Source organism: Sprattus sprattus (assembly GCF_963457725.1).
Source record: "Sprattus sprattus genome assembly, chromosome: 5".
Classification (NCBI taxonomy): Eukaryota; Metazoa; Chordata; class Actinopteri; order Clupeiformes; family Clupeidae; genus Sprattus; species Sprattus sprattus.
The window spans coordinates 1,318,408-1,326,443 of record NC_137924.1 but is presented as its reverse complement, the minus strand read 5'-3'; positions in this window follow the sequence as shown (position 1 = coordinate 1,326,443).

The window sequence follows — 8,036 nt, the reverse complement described above, 5'->3', positions numbered from 1 at the left end:
ATTAGGGACCCAATGGATGAGAAAAGATTATTCTTTTTGTGTTTATTTTTCCTGCTTAAAAGTGTCAGATGTTGGGGATATTATTCAATATGATCGTCAAATCAAACAACAAGAGTTAGTATGAGATTATGTGTTTGTTATGATAAAAACAGATTATGGGTTTTAAATTCACATTCAAAATATGTGGGTGAACTGTATGTGATTATGTTTAAATTCATCAAACTGGGGGTGAAAGCACCAGATTGTAATGTTTACCACAGCAAAGGGTTAGTATAATTAAATGAGATTATTCATTATTCAGATCCAACATTATGTCTGATGCGTTCCAGGTTACGACCCCCTGCGCCCCTGCAGACATTGCAGTGGCCATGCGTGGCCTGCAGGCAAACGTGGGGATGACACCTGGGGAGGTGTAGAGTATAAAGGACCCGTGAACACCTGTCTCTTTCGAGAGAGAGAGCTGGCATGCAGCATTGGACGTTACCCCTAGGCACGTCGCTGTTGAGTTGTGCTTTTGTATGGACTTAATAAATACGCGTTATTTTTGTAGAAAACCGTTGTTGTCTGCCTCCAATGTTATTGTTTCGGTCACGAGCCGGCCGAAGCTTGTCTGGGAATTCCCTGCCCCTTCACTGCATTCCATTTGTTCAGTTGGTCTGGCCAACTCTCAACGGCGCTCCACTTCAGCCACCTGATTGGACAGTCCTTTAACCAATCAGACCAACGATACTATACAACGATACAACGATCGGTAATAAAGCAAACACATATTTTTTCTGTATGAATTGTTCCAGGGCAAGTTTCTGTTCTGTTTTCAAAGAAAACTTGCCTTATCGAAGTTTTTGCGGTGCTTCGGCGGCCACCATGTCCAATGTTTAAAAACTCTCCGTGCAGTAGATTTTGTAACGTAGCCGTGGTAAGTTTAAATCCGCCAATGGCGCGCCAGGTAGCCAAAAGCCAGTTTGTGATTGGCTCCAAGGATTCTGGAAATCTTCAAATGAACGGCAATGCAAACTTGGCCAGACCCAGTTCTGAGGCAAAATCAATTTGGCCGGAAGAAGTGGGGCGGGACTTCCCAGACTAGGCCGAAGCGTAACAATGATGTAAATGTCAAATGTGCAAAACTAATGTGTATCAGTGACCAGTGCAGACACTTCAGACCTTTTTATATAAATATGTAGAAATGGTCTTAATATTTTTTTGCCAGGGGATTTTTTTTTATTTTACTCATTATCATGCCAAATCTGTTTTAGGTTGACGGACTTGATTGTTTTGGTCTTTAATGTCTTTAAGATGTTAAATAAGGAAATGTGGGGGAGTTTGAGATAATTGTTGACTTGGTTAATTTGCTTGCAGCACACAAATACATGCATTTCAGTTAGTAGCTCAGTGCCACACAAACGCAAGCGCACACACATAGTTTGATTTATTATTTTTACGTTGTTATTATATTATTACGTTTTCAAATGGGTGAATTTTGGATCTTTTGTGTAGGTTGAGTGACCACCTTTCATTATTAATAGATACATTTCTGAATAAACCACATCGATGACCTTCAATCAACCCAATTTAATTCATATTGTGTAATTGACACCAAGTTTGCATATTACCTTCATAGATACTAATGTGTCTCTTAAGTCATTGGGTTTGGGGCTTACTATTGGATAGCAATTTAACCATATGGTGTTAGGATAGCAGTTTAAGAGTGTGTTTCTAGCTAGAGGAATGAGAGGTTATTCAGACAGAACTCTTTGCTCTTTAAACTCTCCAGCTTTCTATTCCACTCCAGTCATATTACAAAGTTGATTAATCTGCAGTGGTATGTGATTTAATGACCCAGTTAACAAGAGTGATCACTGACATGTATTCAAAAAATCATATTTGTGTGATGACTTTATTTATTTTTCTTTGCTTTGTTTTGAATAGACACATATGTATGTTTTTCTTTCTTACACAAATAATAGCTGGCTGTTGAATGTACATGGCTAATGTATCAGATGTCAGGACAAGGACTACAACTACAAGGGCTGAAATAGTGTTTAACAGATTTGTAGTCGAGGATGCAATGGTTAGCGTGAGCAGGGCTATTAAGATGTAGTAATGTGTGTGTGTGTGTGTGGAGCTCCATATGATGCAAACATTATAACACACAACACTCAGTGGTTGCCAGATTAGTTCTGTTATTAGTATCAATAGTAGTAGGCCTATTAGAAGGCTATTCATATTTAGCAGCTATGCATGCTTTCTTTTTATAATAATCATCATTATTATAACCATCATTATATTTGTATTATTATGATTAATGATAATTGGCCAATTGTCCGATAAGTCTGGAAAAGGACTGGATGGCCGGCCTGATGTGCTCATATCCAAAAAGTCGCAAAATTGAGGGTACTCCGGCAAATAAAACACCAGCAATTGTTGCAGAATGACGAGAGAGGGGAGGTGGTTAACAGATGCTTAAGTCTACTGCATATTGACAGCTCGTCTGCTGAGCAGAGAAATGGATCCCGAACCCAGTCGAATTAACTGTACTCCTCTTTGAAATAGGACCCCAAACTGATTTCTGATATTTGCGCTGAGTTTAGCAACTGCACTCTGTCCTATCCACATAGCTCTCATCATATTTGCGAAGCTTTGGCTTCTTCGCAACTATCGCATCGGTTGCCTGACTTTTATGAGTCAGAAACTTGTCCATAGTTGTGTTTGTTTGCTGATACAGTGTGTGTGAAGTTTGTTAAGTTCTAATTTCAACGTCGTGGTCTTGCACACAAATAGTGGATAAGGCTGTGCTAGGCAATGGTTCCTAACGAAACGAACTGTGCACAATGCAGACAGGGACAACACAAAATAGTATTTAATTTCTGGTGTTTTACGGTGGATGATCAAAAACTACAAAGTTAGGAAGAAGGTAGGTAGAAGAAGAAGGCTAGCTGCAGTTGGAAGAAGTTAGCTTGCTAGAAGGCTTGCTCTCGGGACTACGAGCTTTTTAAAAAGACAGTGGAGCAAATTAATCCTTAGAATAGGCAACAAATAGACCTACTGCAAGTGTAGTAAGGTATTACTAAGGAAGGAGTGAGTCTTTCAAAAGACTGTTTATTAAGCAATGAATACCTGAATGATAAAGGAAACAAGAGAAATCGTACAAACTCTGCAGTGTCATCTCAGTAAGGCTGAGCGCATATTGTACCTGCGGTTACTTTTATACTCTGAAACGTGGTAGAACTCGCGTGCAAATGATACGACTCTGTTTTGATTGGTGGATCAGGAACGAAATATTTGATTTGTTTGTGTCAGTTCAGGCCCGCCCTTGCATTTCGCCACTGAGGGAGCTTTCACTAACGCCCGACTCACATTGTTGCGTTGATGCAACGGACGGTGGAGGAGGAGTTTGGCGCATGGGGTTCTGTTGATAACGGAGACGTTATAGTGAGATTGACAGGTCAACAAACCAATCACGTCATTAGTAAGCTTTTACCCTGTGAGTAGTAGCATGCTAACCCTAACCCATCATTAGACAGTGTGCTCAGACACCTCGCAAATCCTATGATACGTATTTCTCAGTTACAATAAAGGGGTTTTTACATTGTACAGTGTCTATTTCTCGGTAACTTTAAAAAAATCTAACCAAAAAAAAGTCAAACAACCAACTTGAAGGTACAAATACGACCATCTACGGAGTTTGGCAGCCATGTTTTTCGCTCTGTAGACGTGAGCATATACGGGATATGATTGGCTAGTGCCTGTGCTGTCAGTTATGCATGAACGGCAATATGATTGGCTGACGCATGCATTGCCTGTCGAAAAGTTGAACCTTCTTCAACTCTTGTCGCGAGCAAAGCATGAAACGCAACGCACGCTGTGGCGTTCGTCGCCGGGACGAATAACAGGACTCACTAGTCACTGGGTTTTAACAAGTAATGGCTCTTTATTCAGCACATGTGTAAGTGCAATCAAAATGGTGACGGCGCGTACATGCGCGTATGGTTTATATACTGCACGTAAACAATATCACGCATGACATCACATGACATCTCCCCTCTTTTTTCAAGTATGAGTATGCATTACATAAACATAAACCCTCTTTGTTTAAATCTCCTGTTAATTGTTACTATTTAACTAAAAATCTCTTTAACACAGAAAACAAGATTTTTTTTCTTTTTGAACATCTCTTACTAAGGGTGTGGGTAGACTACCACGATCCCTTGAGATGGGACAGGGTTTATTCTGCCCTGTATGTCCTTCATCTCACTAGCTCTCATACCTTGGGTTTGGCTTTACAGTCCTACCAAACCTGGTGACAACTTGACCCGAGGACTTAGGTGTACTGGGAGGTTCAGTGGGAATGCTCTGGGTGTCGCCAAAGTCTGGTTCCTCTGGCCCCTCTTGGTCTTGTTGCTGAGGAGAATCCGTCTTCGGAGGTGAGGACGGCTCCTGACTCACCAGCTGGATGTGGCGCCGGTTTCTCCTTGGAGTGTTGCCTTGCTCTGTCTCCATGGTGAAGGAGCGTGGAGTAGCCTCCTGGCGCTTCACAGTGGTTGTCCAGGCCTTCTCTCCATCAATCTTTAGCCTCACTTTATCACCGATGCGTAGTGACGGAAGAGGTTTGGTGGAGTACCTGCGGTTGTAGTACCTTTCATAGCACTTCTTTGCTTTTGCATCATTTCTTTTGATGGTTTCCAGGTCAGGCCACACTGGCAGCAGGTTCTCTTTCAGGACTGGAAGTGTTGTGCGGATCTCACGACCCATCAACAGCCTGGCAGGGCTCTCTCTTGTTGGTTCTGTTGGTGTTGAACGGTAACTCAAAAGTGCCAAGTGGGGGTCATCCTGTTTCAAGATCCATTTTGCCGTCTTTACAGCACGTTCGGCCATGCCGTTCGATTGTGGAAAATGAGGACTTGAAGTCACATGTTGAAAATCATATTCTGCTGCAAAGCATCTGAACTGTTCAGCTGTGAATTGTGGTCCGTTATCGGTCATGAACTCTTCTGGTGTTCCGTAACGTACGAAGATGCTTTTCAGTTTTTGTATGACTGTTTCTGCGTTTGTCTTTGGCAGTTGTAAGATCTCAAGCCATCTTGAAAAGTAGTCAACTACAATTAAGTACTGACGACCCTTATGCTCACACAAGTCAGCAGCTAGCTTCTGCCACGGTAGGTCTGGCAGTGGTGTCGTGAGCAGCGGTTCTTTGTTCTGGCTTGGTCTGTGGATACAGCAGTGTTTACATGACAACACAAGCTGTTTCACGTCGCTGGCTATGCCTGGCCACCACACAGCACCTCTGTAACGTTCTCTGCACTTGGTAAGGCCTAGATGGCCCTGGTGTATCTTCTGGAGCACTTCATCTCTCATGCTTTCAGGGATTACAATTTGTTTACCACGTCGCAGCAGTCCATTGGCTTCACTAAGTGAGCCACGCTCTTTGAAGTAGGCACTTGCCTGTAACGATACACTCTTTTGATGTTCAGGCCACCCGTTGTGAATGTACCTGAAAACACACTGGAGTTCGCCGTCTGTCCTGGTCTCATCTTTTATTTGATTGATGACAGGCTTTCTTACCCTAAGGTCATCCTCAACTGAGTCCACGTATGCTTGCACCTCTGCTTCTAGGTCACCTGGTGAAGTGTCTGCCACAGGTTGCCTGGACAGGGCATCTGCCACAACTAGTTGTTTTCCAGGAACATATTCGGAAACTGGGTTAAACTTCATTAACCTAATGAGCAGGCGCTGACAACGTAAAGGTGTGGTGTCAAGGTCTTTTGAATTGATTAAGGTTACTAAAGGCTTGTGGTCTGTTAGCAACTTGTATTTCTCGAGGCCGCACAGGTACTGATAGAATCGTTCTGATGCCCACACTCCTGCGAGGCACTCCTTTTCGATCTGAGCGTACCTCTTTTCAGCATCAGTCAGGGTGCGTGAACAGAAGGCCACTGGCTTCAGTCTTCCATCATGGCTCTGCATGAGGACTCCACCGAGCCCATAGCTGCTGGCATCAGCACTGACGACTGTTGGCTTTGCTGGATCAAAGAACTCCAGTACCGGAGCTGACGAGATTAACTGCTTCACTTCTGTGAATGCTTGTTTTTGTTGTGGTCCCCAGCACCAGTCACGATCAGACTTGAGCAGCTCGTTGAGCGGTTGAAGCACGGTGGACAGGTTCGACAAATATCGTCCGATGTAGTTCACCATCCCCAGCAGCCGTCTCAACTCACTGACGTTTTGGGGCGGATCCATTGCTACAATGGCCTTGACCCTCTCTCGGCTTGGTGCAATGCCGTCTTTGGTCACCACTTGCCCTAGGAAGTCCAATTCTGGCTTGCTGAACCGACATTTCTCCTTATTTAACCTCAGACCTGAGGCCTGTATGGTCTCCATGACCCTCTTGAGTCTGTGGTCGTGAATTTCTTGTGTCTCACCAAACACTAAAATGTCGTCCATGTAGACAACTGTCCCGTCGTGCCCCTGCAGTAGCTCAGACATCTTTCGTTGGAAGATTTCAGGCGCTGACGTGATGCCAAAGGGTAACCTTTTGAAGCAGTATCTGCCCAGCGGTGTGATAAAGGTGGTCAGACGTGCACTGTCTTCTTTTAGAGGGATCTGCCAAAATCCACTCTCGGCATCCAAGCTGGAGAACACTGTACTCTTGGCTAACTTGGGAAGTATATCGTCCAACGTAGGTAAGATGAACTTCTCTCTTTTCACATTCTCATTAAGTCTTTTTAAGTCCACACAGATTCTTATTTTTCCATTCTTTTTAATCACTGGCACCATAGGATCACACCATTCAGTTGGTTCGGTTATTTTCTCTATAATGCCCATTGACTCCATTCTTTTCAGTTCCTCTTCTACTTTGGAGAGTAATGGAATAGGAACCCGTCTTGGTACGGCTACACTGTATGGCTGTGCATCATCCTTTAAGGTGATTTTCACTGGATCCCCTTTGAGTGTGCCTACACCACTGAATGAGTTGACTTCATCCAATCGCTTAATTAAGCCTAGTTTAGTAGCCACAGTTCGGCTAAGGAGGTTTTCTCCACTGGTTTTCACAACCACTACACGGAAACAACAGTTTCGTAGCTGTCCATTAACATGGGCTTTAATTTTGGCTAAAAACTGCCCCCTAGTGGCCACAACGCCGCCTGGACTTTGCAGCGTGTTTTTCACCTCTGTGAGTTTGGGTTTTTCCTTCAATTTCTCAAATGTGGTTTCAGACATCACTGATGCATCCGCACCGGAGTCAATCTTGAATGAGACTGGTGTTTGTGCTACAGTCAGAGTTGTGCGCCATGGTGGCTCATCCTCAGCTAACAATGAATTAACTATGTTTTGCTCCTGTTGCACTGACCCTAAGAACATGCATTCTTCCACATTAGCCTCCGTAATCTCATGTACAGCTGCTTTTGAGTGGCACACGGCAGCGTAGTGTCCTACTTTGTTACACTTTAGACACTTTTTCCCCTTTGCAGGACATTCTTCGCCATCGTCATGATTACGGCCACATCTTGTACATGTTCCTCTTCTATTCTTTATAAATGTCTTCCCTGAGTAGCCAGTTCTTTTGTATTCCTTCTTTCTAACTGACTTTATGTTATCCACGTGCTGTGCATGTTTCTCTCCTTCAGTGTTCTGACATTTTATTAACTCACAGTGTCTCGCCATTTCAATAGCTGTTCGCAATGTGAGGTCACTTTTCATTTGTAGTTTTTGTGACACTTGTTTATCACGTATTCCAATCACTATGTTATCACGCATCTGTTCATCTTTATCTGCTCCAAAAGCACAGTTTTCAGCTAACTCATAAAGCTGCCTGACGAATGCTTCCACACTCTCTCCGGAAAGTTGGGCTCGTGAATGGAATTTGGCACGTTCATAGATAACGTTGCGCTTCGGGATAAAATGTTCATCAAACTTGGCCATTACTATGTCGTATTTATCGCTATCACCTACTGCTGTGAACGTGAATGACCTGAATATGTGCTCAGCCTCTGCTCCCATTGAATATATCAAGGCATTTACCTGTACCACTTCGTCATCCT